Below are 20214 nucleotides of genomic sequence, written 5' to 3' on the forward strand. Positions count from 1 at the left end.
ACACCTCAGTGACCCTCCCACACTGTGCGTGTGAGAGAGTGAACTTTGAAAAGTCTAATCCCCATCCTGTAAGGAAATTAGAGGAAGACCTCTGGGAGAAAATCGAGTTTGGGAAACTTCAACATGCAGAGGATGGTCCGGATTTTAATCCCCTTTTCGATTTCGCCCTATTATTCTCAACAACCCACTTCTCTACCTCCACTGCTTCCTCTTACAAATAGCACTGTAGGAAATGCTGCAATTTTTAGTATCTCTAAATCCTTCTAAGTACCAAATTCAAAGAGCTATTTTGGCAGTTGAAAGGTAATAGGGAAGAGAGTGAGGATCCAGGCTGGGAGGGTTCTGCTCTGGGCTGAGGGGCCTTCGACTGCAGGGGCTGTCCAGGTGCACCTGCCTCGGGAGTTGCACCTGCCTGGGGGGCGCTCGCTGCCAGTCTGGCTAGGCTCCCTCCCCCGACTCCAGCTTCCTCCCAGCATCCCCTCGCTGACACCTGATCGCTGCTCATTTGAACTGAGTGTGTGTAAAGCTGAGCTGCAGTGATTTCAGCTCTGGAAAAGCCGAGATCATGTCACACGTAGACCATGATTTCATAACTCATCAAGCTCCTTGAAACATATCTGGCAACGGAGCATTTATGCCCTGAATTCCTTTGGTGGTAAAACTTACAGAAACTACTATGAAGGCATTAAAAATTGTTTTTATTTAGGATAGTTATTATATTTTGCTGAGATAAAAACTGTGTTCATGGGGTGGTGCCTCAGATGCCACTGAAGGCATTACCTAATACACAATAAAAGCGGAGTTCTGGAACTCAGGGAAGTTCCGAATCGTACTTCCATCCAAGTCTTCAGCAGGCGTCTGGACGCGCAGCTCAACTGGCTACACAGCATGGAGTCGGCTCTGGTCACCCCAAGGAGTGCTCAGTGGACCCTGGCCACACCGCATGTCCTAGGGGTCATCTTGTTGGAAGAGGAGAAGACATGGCGGAAGTTTAAAAGTCAGGGTCAAAACCCAAGAGCACTGACACGGCAGCGGCAGGGGCGACACCAGGCCCCGCGTTTCTCTTCTCGTGTCCGGTGCAGGAGGAGTTCCTTCTCACCTCCGTCCAGGAGTCTTCCTGCTCTGCTGCTGCCACTGGCCGCAGGATGACAGAGGCATCCATGGTGACAATCAGCACAGGGCTTTATAAATGATGACGTCGCACTGCTCCAGTGCACTTCCAACCTGAGTGGTCTGCCTTGAAATCGCTCTCAATTGCAAAGGGAGGGAGGGAGGGACACACCCAACACCCTTTCTCTAAAAACCGACTCATAAATCTGAAGGGCTCCTTCTCTCCACGCACCCTCCCGGGTGGAGGCGGGTACCTGGTGTGTGCAGACCATGGGGACAGAACACAGGAGGGCTCTTCACCAGTGGGGCCACTTCTAGTTGTGGAGAACCGACCGTCAACCCAGCCGCAGACAGTTTCTTTACAAAAAAGTCGGCGGTTCTGGTTAGCAGAGCCAAGGAGGCGCGTGATCCTGGACCCCGAGTGCAGCGTGTGGAGAAGGAGTTGAGCTTCAAGTGCTGAAGGAGGAACATCCCAGGAAAAAAGGAGCTGATCTCCGGTGGGAAGGGAGATCCAGGATGAGGATCCAGGATGACAGAAGAGCAGGTGTGAGGGAGCCGCCGAGGAGGACTCTGCTGCAGCCCCTGCAGCAGCCAGGAAGCGTCCTGGTAAGAAACACGTTATCCAGCTGGTGAGAAGCCAAGGGAAGCGACCCGACGTGTCTGAAAGATCACTCTGGAGGCTGTGAGGAGCAAGCTCTCGGACCCCAAGTAGAGGCAGGGAGGCCTCACCGGAAGCTACTTATGGTCCAGGTGGGAGAGGATGAGAGGGCACTGACAGGGCTGAAACCCCAGGAAGGGACAGGTGTTCAGACTGGGAGGCACGTGAGGCTGGACCTGCTGGCTGGAGTGGCTGGGAGGGAGAAAGGAACCACGGACCGCTCAGAGCGTGAGTACCGCGTGCACGGTGGTCCCCACACCGAGTCAGGAAGTCGAGGAGGAAGGCCACAATCGCTGTGGACATCAGTACCAAGGTTCCTCAAAAGCCGAGCGACAGCATGAGCTGCCCCACTCCTCGGTGTTTATCCTCAACGGCTGAGGTCTCCTCACTGCGGTGAGGCGTGCACACTCAGGTTGACAGCAGCCCAAGTCACAGCGGCCAGACTAGGCAACCAGCCGGGGAGCGTGTGGACAGATGGGTGGATAAAGCCACCGTGGTTCAGACACACGGCAGCATTTTATTCAGTCATAAAGAATGAAATTACATCATTTGCAGGAAAATGGATGGAAGCAGAGGACATCATGTTGAGCAAACTAAGCCAGCCTCAGGTCCAGGGCCGTGTGTTCTCTCTGGTATGTAGAGGCCGGGGGAGAAATGTTAGCAAGGAGCCTCAGGAAAACAGAAGGAGACCTGCAGCGTTGAGGAAGGGAATCGGGGAGGGAGGGAGCACACACTGGGAAAGAGGTGGTCAAACTAGGCTGTGCTCCTGGACAACTATGTCACAACGAAGCCCATGACTATGTGCAATCATGATGCGCCAATAAAAATTAAAAGGTTAAAAAATGAAACCTACACCTCACATTCTTAGTAAGAAAGCTACAGAAAATGAGCTCTTTCTGTAATAAGCTGTTTTTTGTGCCGGTAGAAACTGTCTGCTTTCACTCCCTTTATGTTAGGTATTTATTGATGCCTGACTATCTGCATTTTTCTTACCCATATTTCCAAAAGAATAGTATTAAAATAATCAGACTCTGAATCTGTAACTGTTTCTAGGGTTTTGCTCTTACCTAGCTGTGGTCTGACTGTTTCCATCTAAAACCCTTACTGTCTCTTTTGGATTAAGTCTCATTTCATCATTCATGGAATAAACAAATATTTCTCAGCTCTTTACAGCATGTACTACCAGAAACATGGACTGTTCCATCAGAACCTTCCAAAATCTTTTCAAATTCCAACTCCCAGTGGACTCCCTGGATCCACTTTTTGCACAAGTGGTTCATTAACTTTATGAACAGGGCCCAGGTTTTGAACTTTGCTGTCTCATCTGTCAATCCTTAATTTTTATATCAATGCATCAATTTTTGCTGTCTTCTTCCTCTTAAACTAAAAGCCTCTGATTTTAACCCAGGAATGCAGAGCTCTCAGAAGCCCACATGATTCTGTTTCCTTGAGAGCCTTCCAGACGTTTATAAAGGCTGGGCATGTGACCCCGTGTCTCTGCACTCACAAGCATTAGGGCCCTTGAGAGAAGCAGAAGCAGCAGGATGTGTGGGCACACGGGAAGGGACTTATATGAAGGAACCAACTCATGAGATGCCAAGTGCAAAACCCATGGGGAAGGATGGCAGGTTGGGGACCCAAGGGACCGTCCCTGCAGCTCAAGTCCAAGGCCACCTGCTGCAGGAGCCCCTCTTGCTTGGGAGGCCTGTCCTTGGTGGCATGTGAAGCCTTCACTGACTGAGCCCCACCCATATTGGGAGGGCCGTCTGTTCTGCTCAAAATCCACTGCTGTACCTTGGCCTCGTCTGCAAACACCCTGGCACAAACACCCAGAACAGGGTCTGACCACCTCTCTGGGCACAGTGGCCCAGACACGTAAGCCTAGCCATCACACCTGGGTTAGGCCTTATTGCCATCTTCAAATATCCTGTACAACGTGTTTTCCAGTCTCTCCTGACTCTGAGGGCTCTCTTCTGGACGTGTGCCAGTCTGCGTGTTCCTCTTTATATACAGCACCCCAGACTGGGAATCCAGTTCACTTTGATCAGCACCCACAGCACCAGAATGCTCAGCTCCTGACTATAAGCTTTTCTCTCAGCTGATGGGATTTGATATTAATTCAACAGAAGCCTACTATATTGTTCTTCTACCTAGATATGGATTTCTGCATAAAAGTTAGCAACACTGTCTAACGCTGCACTAGTCTCCTTAGTTTCTCTAATGGTTGAGAGACAGGTGTCCCCCAAAAGCTCACATGGGAGACGATGTAAGGAAGTTCAGAGGGAAATGACTGGGTTATGAGAGTCTTAACCACTATCCCCTGACAGGGATTGGCTGGGTGGTAAGCGCAGACAGGTAAGTAGGGTGTGCCTGGAGGAGGTGGGTCCCTGGGGGCGTATACTTCATCCCTAGAAGGGGAGTCCATGTCCTTCCACCACACTCTTCCACCATGATGTTCTTCCTCTCCTTGGGCCCAGAACAACAGACTCGGCCATCTGTGGACTGTAACTTCTGAAACCAAATAATTTTCCCTCCAGAAATCACTCCTGTCAGGTCTTTTGGTAACAGGGATGACAAAGCTGAGTAAAAGAGCTTCTTTCCCCGACTTCCATGCACCGTGGATCCTACACGCGCCCTCCCACCCTCCCCTGGCCCTTCCTCTTGCTTTGTTCCCAGCAGCTCCTCCAAGTTCTTGGCGGCTGGTCCTCTCCACTTTTCAAACCTGAAGCTGCCCACAGGCTGCGCCGGCTGCTGCCTGGGACTTCTGACCAGCACACCTTGGCAGCTGGTCCAGCGCGTCCGGGCAGCTCCCCTCAGTGAGGGTCTCTTTCACAGACTCATAAATGACAGAAACCCATGCTTCACTCAATTTCATTCAAGTTCTTCTCTTTTTAAAATCCTCACTGTAGTAATAAATTGCCACTTTACAGCGATTTCATCTTCTTCAAGAAATATTCTTAATGATGACATTCTGTTTCGCCTGAGGTTGGTTGATAATTCGGGGGAAACGTCATCTTTCTATCAGGTCTTTCATACAGACATCAGCTTCAAGACACTTTCCTTATTTGTACGATCATCTAGACCTAGACTGAAAAGTCTATGTTGAAATACTAATTCTCTTACTCTACTTTTGCAGTGAGCACATCAGAATTCCCAGTTAAATGAGGAGGTGCGTAATCAGTTGTGTGTTATCTCCGTCACTAGGGTATAAGCCCCAAGAAGGGCAGGCTGTACTGTGGTGAGACATCTCAGCGCCCGCGCACAGGCCTGTTACTCACTCAGCCGTTCAAGAGATGATCAGGGTGAGACTCAAGTGCTCACTGTCACCACCATCACCCTCTGCCACCTCCCCAACTCGTTAGTGCTGATGAATTGTCGGCCTGGAGGAATTCCACTTCCACCTCCCCGCTGGCCAGGCACAGGGACGAGGCTGCTGAGCACAGGCACTGTCCAAGCATGGGCACCGACAGCCCAGGGGCAGAGGTCAAGGGTGACCACGTTTTCACTCTCCCACTAGCAACACTTTCCGTCTGCTGCTCTGTGTGGGCAGCCCAGACCCTAGACACCCTCCACCCGTCAGGACGACTCTTTCTTTCCAGAAACAGAGCAGCGCACCCCCTGCCCCAGCGCCCTCTCCCTGCACAGCGGGAGGCTGACGTGGCGGCTGATCTCTGTGAGAGAGAAAGAGAAGAGCAGCCACGTAGCGGTAGGAAGCCAACCTTGATCCCAGCACCTGTTCAACACCAGCCAGGAGGAAGAAGGAAAAGCAGAGACCAGAGGAGACAGGGAGGGGAGCTGTGGTGGCTTCCCGAGGCCTTCCTGTGGCCTCAGCCGGTACAGCAGCAGGACTTCATCCAATCATCACTTGCTTGAAGAGTGTCACCCTAGTCGGGGACGCCCAACTCTTGACTCCTTCTCTTAACACGACAGGGTTCTCTACCCATGGGTAGCCTTCTCCCTGCTACCAAGGTGACCTTGGGCCACTTTCTGATTGAACTTCTTTGAGCTCCATGTGAAAACTGAAGACAATACTCCTTGCAGGCAGGGCCGTCCTAGGGTGCAGGGACTCGGTGAGGTACAGCGGGCAACGTGCACGCCTCCCTGCCTGCCAGACGTCAGTCAGCTCTGAGGAAACAGCCGTGCTGGGAGCCAGGCGCCTGCTCCCGCTGCCCAGCGCCCAGCAGCCTCTCCTCCCCGCCCTGTGTGGCACGGACACTTCCAGTCCAGGACAGGAAAGTCCCTGTCCCCAGCACTCCCCTGAGCGACTGTCTTGCTCTTACGGCTGTGGAAGAGGACTGGTCCCTCAGGCGCAGGTGTGCACGGCTGCATCCTGAGCTCGGTTTGGGTTGAACCCTGTGGATACCTGGAGACCTCGGCATCCACAGCCTGGGTGTCTGTGGGTTACTGGCTACTGTCAAGGTTACTCATGTGAATCCAGTGGCCTATGTGAGGAAGTTCAAATTAAAAATAAGAGGCTTAATTCTCTTCACTGAAAATAAAGAACAGGGCTGGGTTGGGGCTCAGAGGTGGAGCACTTGCCTGGCACATGTGAGGCACTGGGTTCCATCGTCAGCACCCCATAAAAATAAATAAATAAAATAAGGAACTGTGTCCACCTACAGCTAAAAACAAGAAGAAGAAAATAAGGAAAACAATGTCCCTCCTCTCCTCCTTCTTGGAGAATCTGTCTTTCAGCTCTGGTCACTGTACTTTTGCATCTCTTTGAAAGGGGTCACTGAAGCCTAGGTAGGCAGATTGGTTGCTGGTCTATGACCCAGGCGTGTCTTTCCCCAGGACTTGGGAACCAACATTTTGAAATGCAGACATCAAGGAGAGAGCCCTGGACCCCCCAGCGGGGTCCTCCTCGGCCACGCTGCTCACTTATGCAAAACCAGCTTCTGCCACAAAGACAGGAGTTGGTTTTTCTCTGGATAAGTTCAGAGACGGGCTCACACGTCTGTCCCAACTACCGGTCAGCGGAGGATGAAGTGTGTGTGACACATGCCAATCCTCCTCCTGAAGGACGAGCTGCTGCCGTTTGCCTAGAGAACAGCTGCTGAGCGGGCCGCCTCTGCCTGGCCCGACGCGGGCAAGGCCCCTCTCTGTGGGGCAGGCTTCCAGCTGCAGCCTGTGGGAGCACACCTCCTGCTTAGTGCCTACTCAAAAACGGACACGCTCTTTCTCTACTATCTTCAAGCACAGCATTAGGGTGGGAATGGATTCTGCTTTTAATTATAATCCCCCAAAAGATTCCATGAGTGTTGTCAGTGCATTTGTTGCTGTGACTGAAAGATCAACTAGACCAACTGTGGAGGAGGAAAAGTTGATTTGGGGGCTCACAGTTTCAGAGATCTCAATCCACAGACAGCAGCCTCCACTCCTCAGGGCTCAAGGCGAGGCTGAACATCATGGCGGAAGAGTGTGGCAGAGGGAAGCCGCTCACGTGATGATCAGGAAACAGAGAGGGCTACACTCGCCAGATACAAACACATACAGCAAAGCCACGCCCCAACACCCACCTCCTCCAGCCACACCTACCACTTCAGTTACCACTCAGTTAATCCCTCTCATGGGATTCATTCACTGATTGGCTGAGGACTGTCACAGACCAGTCACTTCTCTGAACCTTCTTGCACTCACATGTGAGTTTTTGGGGGACACTTCACATCTAAACCATAACATTCTGCTCCTGGCCCCCAAAAGCTCACAACCACCTCACAATGCATATTCATTTAGTCCATTCCCAAGGGGCCCCCTGGTCTCAACAGTTCTGAGACCGCTCACGTTCAAGTCCAAAGTTGTCTCTGAGGCTCAAGGATATCTTGCATTGTGAGCTCCTGTAACATTAAAAGCAATTTAAAAGTATCCAATATATAAAGGTACTGAGTAAACATTTCCAGTCACAAAATTAGGGGCATAGAAAGAAGGAATATGATCAAAGTCAGATGGAAATCCAGCTGGGCAGACAAGCACTACAGTTCTGTGTTCCACATCTGAAGCACATGACATGCTGTCCTCTCCAAAGGGCTTGTGCAGCTCTGCCCCTGTGGCCTTGTTGGGTGCAGCCCAAGTGGCCTTTCTGTTGGCTTGTCTGTGCTTGATTCCTGCAGTTTTCCTAGGATGCTGACCCAAGTTACTGACATTTCTTAATCTCAGGGGTCTCCACTGCAGCTTTGGCTTCCTCCTCACATCTTCATGCATTGCCCTCCCAGGGGCTGCCCACAGGGACTCTGACCCGCTTCACCTTGCCTGGCCTCCAAGGCCTTCCTTTGAAATCTTGGTGGAAGCCTCCATGACCCCTTAACTCCAGCATCCTGCATTCCTGCAGAACCAGCGCCATGAGGTTGACATCAAGGTCTGCCGCCATCTTGAGCGGCAGCCAAGCCTCCAGGGACCCTTAATGCAGCAGCCTCTGAATGTCTGGGTGGCCAAGCATGTTGAAAAAACTTCCTAGGCTCCCTTGTGCAAGAAGGATGCCCCACTGGCCTCTTCTCAAGAGAATATTCACTTTTACTCCCTTGAGCCTGAGGTGGGTGTGGCCTTGCCAGCTCCAGAGATGCCCTCAAGCCATCTTTCTCATTGTCTCTAGGGAGTCTTCAGGTTTCTTTAGTGGCGGCAATGTCTGTAAAACTGTGACTTTTAGGCCCAGTTTTACTCCTGCCTTTCAAGTCCAAGTTTTCAAATCCTTCTGCTCTGATTTCTGCTTCTATCACAGTAAACTTGGCCAAGCAATACCCAGGACACTTCCTGAATGCTATGCTACCCAGACATTTCTTCTGCCAGATTAAGAAGCTCATTGCTTTTAAAATCAGCCTCACAGAAAGTCTCAGGACACAGGCATAACACAGACACTTGTCAGTCAGAACATAACAGGAATAATCTCGAGTCCAAATTCCAGTAGAGTCCTCCCCTGAACCCTCTTGAGCCCTGTCCTCACTTCCTCGGTCCTATTGGCATTCTGGTCTTCTGACCTCCCACCAGAATGGGCTATTAAGTTTCGCTTACAACAACTTACAGCATTTGCAGCTCGCACTGCTACACATCTCGAAACTCCTCCCGCCAATTCCAAAGCACTCGAGAGCTGCTGAGTCACGGTCAGGTGAGCTACAGCACGACTCCTCTTCTCAGGACCAAGTTCTGTGTTTGTCACTTTTCTGCTGCTGCCACTAAAAGACCTGACCACAACAACTGAGGAGGAGGAAAAGTTGATTTGGGGGCTCACAGTTTCAGAGGTCTCAGTCCACAGACAGCAGCCTCCACTCCTCAGGCCTCAAGGTGAGGCTGAACATCATGGCGGAAGAGTGTGGCAGAGGGAAGCTGCTCACGTGATGATCAGGAAGCAGAGAGAGGGCTACACTTGCCAGACACAAATATATACCCAAAGCCACGCCCCAATTCCCAGCTCCTCCAGCCACACCTGCCACTTCAGTTACCACTCAGTTAATCCCTCTCAGGGGGTCAATTCACTGATCATGTTAAGACTCTCACAACCCAGTCACTTCTCCTCTGAACCTTCTTGCATTGTCTCACATGGAGCTTTTGGGTTTCGCCTCACATCCAAACCGTAACGATGAGGAAATTCCAGAAGGCACCTATTGGGGCTCAAAAACAATATCCCAACATGTTCTGCTTTGGACCTAAGACTGAAAGTCGCTGGGAGCAGTGAAGACAGGGAAAGGCTTTTCCTGGAGTTCTCTTTTGACCTGAAAGTCATCAACCAAGAAGATTCAAGTCACAGCACCAAGGAAGAGCCTGGAAATCAAGTACATGTAGGGCCCAGAGGCACTCTGTCCCTGGGACCACTGTTTCTCTAAAAATAAGGTGCTCCCCCTTTAAAACTGTCTGTAGCTCTCACCTTCCTCTCAACCATCTGAACCTTCTCAGGTTTCCTATTTTGTGTGGCTCCCACGCACCTGCATACTAACAAATCTGCAAGCTCAGACTCCTATTAATCTATGGTCAGTTTGTTTCAGCAGACACCACTCGAATGCTGACCCTTCCTGGGAACTTGAACCCGCCAAACATGCAAAAGGCACTGTCTGGTATACCTAAACCATAATGTGAGTTACACATGTCCCCTTGTTGCGCTTAATATTAAGGAGCTCAAGGAAAAAGGGAGGAAAGCACAGGCTGATGTTGTCAAGACAGCTTCCAGAATAATAGGCAGTGCAAAAGACCTAGGGCAACCTAATTAACCTAAAAAAGAAAAAAACTCATTGGCAAAGAGCCTGCGTGTTTATTCTTCAAACCTGGCTGCAGGAAAATCTTCCTAAGTCATTATAGAAACATGAGGACTCCTTTTGATACTAGATTTATCGACACAGTCCTATTATTACAGTTTGAACTTTAAATGCCCCCCAAGACCATGTGTTGAGGGGTTCATCTGCAGCCTGTGGCACTGTTGGGAGGGGGCGGAACCTTTCTCAGGCAGCCTGGAAGGAAGTTAGAGCACTGGGGTCGTGCCTCTGGAGGGGATCCTGGGCCTGAGCCCCTTCCCGTCTCTGCTTCCTGGCTGCCAGGAGTTGAGCACTTTCCTCTGCCGCAGGCTCCCACCCTGGTACACTACACCATCGGTGGCCCAAAGTATCAGGCCAGATGACCATGGATTGAAACCTCTGAAACCATGAGGTAAAATAAACCCTTCAGCCTTTGCGGTGTTTATGTCAGGTATTTTGTCACAGTCACAGAAAGCTGACACATCTATGAAACAATGATGCTTTTTCTGCAGCCACCCCGAGGTCCTGCTGGAGGCTCATGCCGTCTCAGCTAGGGAGCCCAGGGCCATTGGCTGGGCTCCTAACACCCTTGCTTCTCACCATCTTTTGCTGTGCTTTTTGAAGGACTGCTTCCCCTTCTGACCACACTGCAGAAGTCATCTCAGGTGCTGTGCCCACCTTGGTAGTGGACTGGAAGGAGGGTTCCGCCCCTGAATGGAAGAGCATTACTCTGACCTTCCACCCTTCTTCACCCCTGAAATCCAACACTGAACCCCTTTCCAAAGAGCCAACCACCATGGAAGATTCCATTCCCCATAGACCTGCAGGGTGGTCCTGAAACATTTCTAAGCACTTTGAATGTTTTGGATCCCACAGAAGGTTCATGAATGCATTGACTGTCATTAGCATTGTTAATGTAACAGGGAATTTTAAAATTTGCATAAGAGTATCTTAACATTATCTCCTTTACATGTATTGAAGAAGAAGAAGAAAAGCTTTTGTGGTTGGCTTTAGAATTGGGAGTCTCATCTGTAATAATTAACATTTCCTAGATGTCTAAAAATTGAACCTCGTTAAGTAATCAGAGCCAAAAATAAACTTTGGAGAAAATACCCAGTTCTTCCTTAATAACAAAACTCAAAGGAAAGACATTTCTTTGACCCTAATTCCACCCAGGTAAGCACTTTATAGTGAATTGAATTCAAAATGGAATGGTCATACTGAGGAGGTAAAATCTGGGGGGGTCATGGTTCACAGGCCTCCCTGCCACTAAAACGCATGCTAAGGTGATGCTGAAAAGCAAAGCAGAGTCATGGCACCCTCAGAATTAAAAGCGAGAGGTGACTTCTACTCTGAAGTAAGAAAGAGGCACTGCACACATACACACAACCTCTCCGCCAAGCACCCGTCCTTTATGAATGTGCCCATCAAGGACTGTGGCACCAGCTCTTTGGAAAAAGGGAGCTCGACCATCACCCAGCTTCCAGGAAGAAGATGGTGAAGCTCAGCCAGCAGAATGAGTGACATGCTGTTTAGGAGCATGGGACTTCAATCTGCCCCTGTGACCTCTTAGCTGACTGCCTGGGATGTCCATCACGTGCCAGTTCAGTGCTGAGCAACACAAGCACTTGCCTTCTCTTCCAACTTCACGGGGAGGGTCACTTGGTTGGAAGGATTTTCTTTTTAACAACAGATCCTCAACAGTGGCTTTGACACCTAACAGGGAGAGCTAAGAATGCCAGTGAAGCCTTTCCAAGTCCTCGGGGAGAGCTACTCTGAGCATCATCATAGCCAGGCTGTCCATAAACATCTGACCACCGGGTGGTTCTCTAAGGGTTAAGTAGGAAAATAAAAAGTATGTCATTTAGAAGTTCAGAGCAATTTGAGGACTAATTTTACATCTTTTGATCTAATGATACAAAATGTGGGTTTGTATTTTCTGTTTCTTTTATTTTTAAATTATTTCATTCCCATGTTTTATAAAAACACTGATCTATAATGGAGCAAAATTTTTTAAAAAAAGAACAAAAACCAGCCCTTTCACCACAGATAGTTTGATAACTAACAAGAATAGAAGAAAATTGAAGCCTGTTTTAGAATAACCCCCCAGCCTCTGATGTTTCTGCAGCAGCTCTAGTTGGGCCCCAAGAATGTGCATCTTTGATGTCCTCAGTTGTATCAGCCAGCTTTCCATTACTGTAACAAAATACTTGAAATTATCAACCAAAAAAGAGAAAAGGTTTATTGTGGCTCACAGTTATGAAAGTTGGTTGCTTTCAGGCCTATGAGGTGCCACATCATGGTGGGAGCAAGGTGGAAGAGGACGTCACCTCACAGTAGCCAGGAAACAAAAAGGGAGGAAGAGGATGAGATCCTGGTACAAAATGGCCCACCGACAACTCAACTTCCTCCCACCAGGCCCCACCTCTTACAGGAATAACACCTCCAGAGTGCCCCAGGTCACGCCTTCGACACACGGCCTTTGGGTGACGCTCGCCCAAACGCCAATGCCAGGTGATGCTGATGCTGCTGGTCAAGCACCACCTGCTGAGAGCCACTCTCCAGTGACCGCAGAGCAGCCGTGTCTCCGCTTGCCATCAGAACCAGACTCGGGTCCACATCAAGTGGACCCGGCACCTGTCTTCTTCCCATGGTTGGATAATGATGGTCTTCAACCATCACGAGGAGGTGTTTTAGTCACTAGGCCACTGCTGTGACTACGAGACCTGACCAGAACAACTGTAGAGGAGGAGAGGTTTGTTTGGGGGCTCACGGTTTCAGAGGTCTAGTCCATAGAAGGCTGGCTCCATTCCCTGGGGCTCCAGGTGAGGCAGGACATCATGGCGGGAGAGAGTGGCAGAGGGAAGCCACTCACACTGCCATCAGGAAGCAGGGAGACCCCACTCTCCAGATACAAAATACATACCCCAGAGCCACGCCCCGTTCCCAGCTCCCCAGCCACACCTACCACTTCAGCCCCACTCAGTTAATCCCTCTCAGGCTTGGTCACAGAGGGGGCAGGACGCTCACAACCCAGTCACTTCTCCTCTGAACCTTCCTGCACTGTCTCTCGGGTGAGCTTCTGGAGACACCTCACACCCAAACCACACAGGAGGGAAGCAAGTCCAGCTTCCTGAGCGTGAATATGCACACGTGCACACGCCTGCACGTGCCTGTTTGCTGGCTTTCACACTCGGCCGGCACACACACAAAGGAGGCAGTCGGCTCTGCCGGCTGCAGTGCCATCATCTCCTGTGAAGCACCACAGGTTTCTCCAGAGCTGAGCGGCAGCCAGAGGTCAGAGCATGCTGAAACGCAGAGGTCTGCAAGTGGCAATCCGCAAGACACCAGGAGGACCTCAATGGTATTGAAGAATCTAAGACTAAGATAGATCAGTTTCCCAAGTAAGCCTCCACGTAAAAACCACATGTCACCAAGGCGGCCAGGCTGATCAGGGTAAAACACACTGCACAAGAAAACAAACAAACCAACAGGGAAACGTGAATGAGAGAAGACCCGTCCTGTTTATTGGCCAGCGCCTGCTGGACTCCTCTGTGCCACGCCATTCTTCCCGCTCCTCGGGATCACGCCTGGAGGGCAGATCTGAGGTGATCAGATCGTCCCCAAGCTGTGGCATGCGATTTCCCATTATGAAAACAGACGTGGGCATGTCACCATGCTGGGTAGGAACATGAGTTCAGTCGAGGGTAAACCGGTTTTCCAGGGGAGGAGGGGAAGGGGCGAGAGAGGGCAGAGGCGGAGGGGTGTGCAAGGAGGAGGAAGAGGGTGCTTGTCACTTGCCCTTGGCTTTCTACCCGGCTGTAATTCTAAATATCAATAAGTGCCCAGAGCCTGCATTCTTGCCATCTCCCTTCTTACACAACGGCAAGTCACCCGCAATAATTCATAAAACCGACGACTCAATGCAGAAAACCGTTTATTAGAGCGAAACAGCTGAACAAAGTGACCGATTCTCCTCTACACACCCATGGGCTGAGCTCGCTCCAATGTGGTCCTACTTCACAAACGTGCAGCAGGCAGGGTGACCTCCGGTCTCACAGAAGTCAGAGGCTTCTCGTCCCTGGTGCTTTCTCGTAGTCCCCATTCTGCCACCAACACAGCTTACTTTGGAAGGCCACTGAACCTACATGGAAAGAGCGACTAGCCACCCTTCCTCCTACAGCCAGCGATTCCCGTTCCCAAGGCCTCCAGCGGCAGCTCGGCCTGTCCACCTTCCTTGACATGCTGCCCTGTCCTCTGGGTACTCGCCTTGGCATTATCTTCCTCTGGTTGCTCCGTGGCCCCCGCCTTGGAGCCGCACCTTCCCCAACCAACTGCTGTTCCCTGAGTTCAGTCTCGGCTCTGCGCAGTGACACCTAAGTTACCTCTGCATGTGAGAACATGGCTATGCCCCTAGATAAGGAGGCACACTAAACATCATGGCCTCTTTCACCCCAAACTCGCAATCTCCCTCCACAGGAATGAGAGGCTATGTCCACCTATGCGTGGCACGGGACGGTCACCCAGTAAATGTGGGACACATTTCAAAATCTTTACACACTGTGAGATGCAACAGAGACACGCAAAAGCACTCCAAACATCTACACACAGGCAGAAAAACAAACCATCACCTGGGCAGACACCACCTGGGCAAACACCAGAACCCACCTGAGCTGCAGAAGCCCCTCGCTGTGCCTCCCCGCCAGTCTCTGCTCTCCCCTCCCCCCAGCTGCCGCGGCCTGCCTGCTGTAATTTACATGGTCAAAATTCCCCTAATTTTTCTGGAAATCTTATCACTTCTGTTATGGGTATGACATCAATATCCATTAGCACAATATTTTGGTTTTAACTATTTTTTAACTTTTTAGTACTAATAACACATTAGGTATTCTTTCAGGTCTGATGTCCTCACTCAACACCCTGTTTGAGGAAGTCTCAGGGCTCTGAGTGTGAAGTGGAATGACCCCTGTACTGTCCGGCATCCCCTATATAAGCACACCAAGGTATTTCTGCGCTGCATGTTGATGGAGGCTTGGGTTGGTTCCCGTACAACAAGCCTTCTTGTACGTGTCTCTAGGGGGCACACAGCTATGCATTTCTTTTGGGAAATACCCAGGGAAAATGGTTGGGTCATAAGCTATGCAGATCTGCAACTTGAGCAGTTAGTATGGAAATGTTTTCAAAGTTTCAGCGCCCTCCCCGACCGCCTGTGCACAGGGTTCCCATCCCTCCCCCTCTGTGCAAAAGTTAGTGCTAGAAACATTTTAAAGCCTTAGATTCCATTGGGTGTTTTCTCACTACGATTTTAATGTGTGTTTTTCTGGTTATGCTAATGCATTTTGTAAAATTCCATTGACCCAGAGAAAGATTGCTCTACAAATCCAGGTGAAGACTCTGCTGATGCTGCATCGGGCACAGAACTACTCCAGTCCGGGGCTCTCAGGAAGGGTCGGTGTTTTCTGTGATTGCAGGCAGGGGCTCCCAAGGGAACCTCCTCCTGCGGCTGAAGTGGCTCCTGGGAGCGCAGGTAGCTTCTCACTCCTGATACTGCTGTTCACTGATCAAGTTCCCCGCAGAAGAGCCTAACAAATGGAGCACGTCAGCCATGGCAGAAGAGGCTGGAGATGCCCCAGGGCAGAGCTGAAAAGGCCCTGCTCCAGAACTTTCCACACCCCTCCCTCAGGAGTGATTGGAAAGTGGAGAACTTCCGAAGGAGATGCTGCACCTGGGCTCCTCGCTGTGGTCACGTAGCCCCCCCGAGTCTCAGCCCTTTCAACGCAAAACCAAAACGCTGTCTGTCCTGCCAACACTATGTGCTGCCAGAACAAAAGGAAATAGTGTGCAGAAAACTATTTTATATGCGGTAAAGGCTCCATGCAGCTATAAGGTGGCATCTTATGAATGCAGGCACAGTTTACAGAGGGAGAAGAACCAAAAAAATCCTGCTGTAAAAAGTTTACTCAAGACTCCATTTGGTCTGGTAAACAGAAATTTCTGGGGGAAAAAATAATAGTATTTAAGCATAAAACTTTGATTATCTATTACAGATAATTGTAGACAGTATATTTAAAATGTGTTTCTTTTGCCTTAGCAGAGAGAAGCCAGCCTCTGACCAAATAATTTTGGTCTTTGGGCTTGAAGATCATCAATTCTTATTTCCCAAAAATACAGAATACAAAGGTACAGCAAATGGAGCTGAATGAACACTGGGGCAGCGGCCACCCTACATGTTCCATTTGTGATCAGCTGAGATGGCTAGTTCACTTGGCTGAGGTCACAGTTGGGGGCCTATTAGTGGAAGTTTCACTACATGTTGTTCATATGTAACCAAAATCATAAAATGAGAATTATGTGAAGTAAAATTAAATGCTGTGTTAAGAGGGTCACTAGTCTAGCAAGAGGGGCAAATGAGAAAGGAAAACCTTAGGAATCTGTGAGGACAGGGTGATCCGCCACACATCTCCCAGATAAGACCCGGTGCAATGGCAGCCAGACCTGTGGCCACCTGGCCCGCTGGCAAGTCCCCTCTATCTACAAAGACGAGTAGCAGTGAGCTGGACACCAGGACCCTCACCTCCTGCCTCATCAAAGCACAGTGATTTTTATTTAATAGCTGAGAAAGTCAAGCTATCAAGGTAGCTGTGCCGGTGGCAGCTCTACGCGGCAGGTCCGCGGCTGTGGCCAGGAAGCGGGAGCCCCTCCCACGAGAGGCGTGTGCACCTCACACACGCTGCTCACGCCTCCGCCTGGGTCTCCTGCGGCTGGGGTGGGCTCACTCCAGGTTTTGCAACTTAGAGGCATATAAATTCATGCCACCCATGTCATTTACCAGTGACAGAGACATGTGGGAGACAGACTGGTGAGCTGGACAGGACGTAGGTCAGCGATGAGAGACTCCAATGCCCACAGATGATTTGTTCTGGCAGGGAAGGTGACTTCCACAGCATGCTGTAGGAGCAAGATCGAGAGACGGTAATAAGACTGCTTCGACAGGGAGGGGCATCGAAAGGGACTTCAGGAACAATCTACTCAAATGCCCACATTTCCCAGGGGAGAAAAGCAGGTCCTGGAGCTGCCCACAGGCTGGCCCCGCAGTCTCCAGCTACACGCTCATCTCCTTGCTCTTACTTTCTCTGTTTTGTGTGAAATAAACATTCAGGTGAACCACAGACAAATAATGTCACCTTTTAAAGAAAGAAAATGATCACTCTTCTCTGGGCATGAAGAAGAAAGAAAGGGACAGTTGTTCTTCCCCAAACAGTCTGGCGTCCCCCTCCTGGGGTTACCACTGAGCCCAGGAAACCTAAAGTGAAAACCAAGCTAGAAGAAAGGATTTCAAAAGTTTTCACCTTAATAAATGATAAATGTTTGAGGAGACAGGTTAACCTGATGTAAATGTTACAGAATGCATCCACGGCCGTGTCTGTTAAGGGAACCAAAGTCATTGAGAATTCAAGAGAATCCACACATTACATGTCACTCCATCAGTATGCACGTTATGGTTTTATGTGCCTGTTTAAGGTTAATTAAAAAACTTTGTTTGCTCAACGTTTTTCCGAGGTGACCATCTCCTCCGCTCCCCTCACTCAGTGCCCACTCCCAGTCTTCCCATGGATTTTTCCTCCACAGCTGGTGGAACCAGATTCCACTGCTCATTTTCTAAAGGGCCTCCCCCCCAGTCTTTTGATTGCTTCCTGAGTCCTGATGGCAGCATGTAGAAGTTCACATCTCATCCTGTGGTCCTGCACCTTGGCGCACAGAACCAGCACTACACCGTTCCTGCCCAGCTGCAGCCCGAGCAATGAACTCAGAATCTCGAGAGTGTGGTTTAGGGGACAGTGGTGAGGCCAGGCGGAGGAGGGTGTGGATAGCATGCGACGGGGTTGAGGCCCTCCATCCCCAACCCGTGGTCAGCTGGCCTGACCATGGAAGCCCCTGCACTTCTCAAACTCCCAGTCACTGCTGAGAGTCACTGACTTGGTGAGTTTTTGGAAAGTCCACGTCTTAAATGGAAGCCTTTCTCCCATTCACCAGCAAGGCACATGGTCAAATGGGACTTCTGGTTGGTTCTATGATTGTGTTCTTAGCACCCAAGACCTACCAAGACTAGGGCATGCTCTTGAGTTCTAAAACAAGGTCTTGTTAGTCAGATATAATTGGCTCCAAAGCAGTTCACAAAATTCTCCTATATTGTTGCGTTTATTTTAAACTAATAAATGGGAAAGAAAAAAATTGACCTGGAGTAAATTTATTTACCTCCCCAAATAAAAACTGAACGAAGGCAGCAGTTACCTACCAATAAACTGGACGTATGATTCAATGTTATTATAAAAGTGGAAAAAAAAAAACTATGCATGGAATTCTCTCTCCTGTGACCTAATTGAGTCAGACTTGAAGGCCTTCTTCTGGAAATGAAGGAAAGTAATGTACAGCTGAGACCATGGGCCTTTCTCACAAAGGCCAGGTCTATGCCACACTGTTCTCAGAAAGATCCCTCATCCACTCGTTTAACAGATTCATCCACTTGAGGGCTTACTAGGCAAAACTGTTGTGGGGGGGGCAATCAATGCTAACATTTTAAAACACACCTCCCTCTTAGTAGTAACAGAGGTTTATAGAGCAAACGATGAGCAGGTTTACAGCAAAGCGATGAGTAACCGGGATGGGTTACAGAAAGGGGGAGAACACACAGATCCAGAGGACAGAGGAGCGGAAGACCTGCACGGGCTCTGCAGAAGACCAGGACAGCCCGCCTACCCAAGTTCACCGCCTCTCATATGCGAATTTCTTCTGTTAGTTGATTCTGTACTGGCTGTTAACAAGGTCTTCTCAAACCTTGGAAGTTGTGGGGAATGGACCAAGGCCTGGACCTATTCCCTACAGAAATAGGGTTAATTTATATTTCCAAAAGGAGTTTGGTTATAGGGTTGATAGTTTCACAAAGGGATGCTAAACAACCAGGAAGAGAAAAAATATAACCTGGGTCACTGGGACATGTGGTGAGAACTCTCAGAAACCTGAGGCCTTGGAAGTAATTTCTGGAACCCATTATTAGAAGGCACATTCTCTTCAAAATCCATGCTGCCATGATCACGTTTAGAACCAGCTCAGATCACCAGTGTGTAAGAAGCGAGAATAGTGTTCCCAAGGGCCTTGGACAGGAGAAACACTGCAGTTCTGAAGGCTACGCTGGCGAAAGTCACCTCAGGAGCACAGGCTGACAACCCGAAGAAGGGTTCCCCAATAGGAGGCTTGGTCCCCACAAGCCCAGTAATTTCCTAAAAGAGTCACAAAGAGCCTTGGCTTACCTGGGCTCATTATAGGTAGAGCATCATGGCGGATGTCAGATTGTGTTCAAATGGTTGAAAAGAAAACTCTTACTGTAGACAGCTCAGATCCAGAGGTTTTATCCAACACAGGATGGGGAAGATTATAATTCTGAAAAGTTCCTAGGCTCATGATATCACAGATATAGCCAATCAGTGGCCAAAGACCTTAAGTCAACTCCAGCAACCACAAGGAAAAACCTCTAGCAAGGAAATCCAAGACTGCAGCCTTCACTTCAAACCAACACCATCAGCCACAGGATTCTCAAAAAGGTCAGCGGCTTGCAGAACTCTGATCATCCGTGGGTACTTCCAAGTCCCTCCGATACCACTCCGGTCAGAAAGGCACACCAATCTTCATCTCTCCACCCTGTACTTAAAGATCGCCCAATGCAGGCATGGAGGGAGGGGAGTCTCCACTCAGCACAGGGCAGTCCCCAAGACTTTCATTTTAACCAACCTTTAACCGACTCAGCAATTCAGTTTCTGGAAGAAGTTCATATGAACAGAGCAGGAGAATTTAGCAGGAAGTGATACTCTTTGGATAACAAAATCTTCCACTGATCTCAGGACCTATTCCAAGAGGATATGCCTCTGTTAAATAAGCAGTTTATCAACATATTGACAGCGCCCCCCATGAATTTTTTCAAATGTGTATTTCACAAAAACACAGCTTACTTTAAAAAAATTTTTTTTTTTTTGTTCCAAGAGATTGGAAAAATCTTGTTTTCTTTTTCAGTGTAGTAAATGGCAAATTGAATGGCTCGTCTGTTCTCACGATATTTATGAAATAGACTCATCCTGAGAATTAAAATAGCAGTTGTGAACTATCCACTGATGGTATTTCTTTTACTCATTGATTAACACCAAACAAGAGCACAGAGTGTGCAAATACATTTGTTTT

At 49.4% G+C, this 20214-nt stretch overlaps 1 protein-coding gene across 2 annotated transcripts in view; it reads right to left on the bottom strand.

The window, feature by feature from the left end:
* The window catches only part of Dpp6 (dipeptidyl peptidase like 6), an 872193-nt gene that overhangs the window by 745575 nt on the left and 106404 nt on the right, over positions 1-20214 (bottom strand). The gene's annotated exons all lie outside the window — the stretch shown is intronic.

The sequence above is a fragment of the Sciurus carolinensis genome, chromosome 8 (genome assembly GCF_902686445.1).
Source record: "Sciurus carolinensis chromosome 8, mSciCar1.2, whole genome shotgun sequence".
NCBI classification, from domain to species: Eukaryota; Metazoa; Chordata; class Mammalia; order Rodentia; family Sciuridae; genus Sciurus; species Sciurus carolinensis.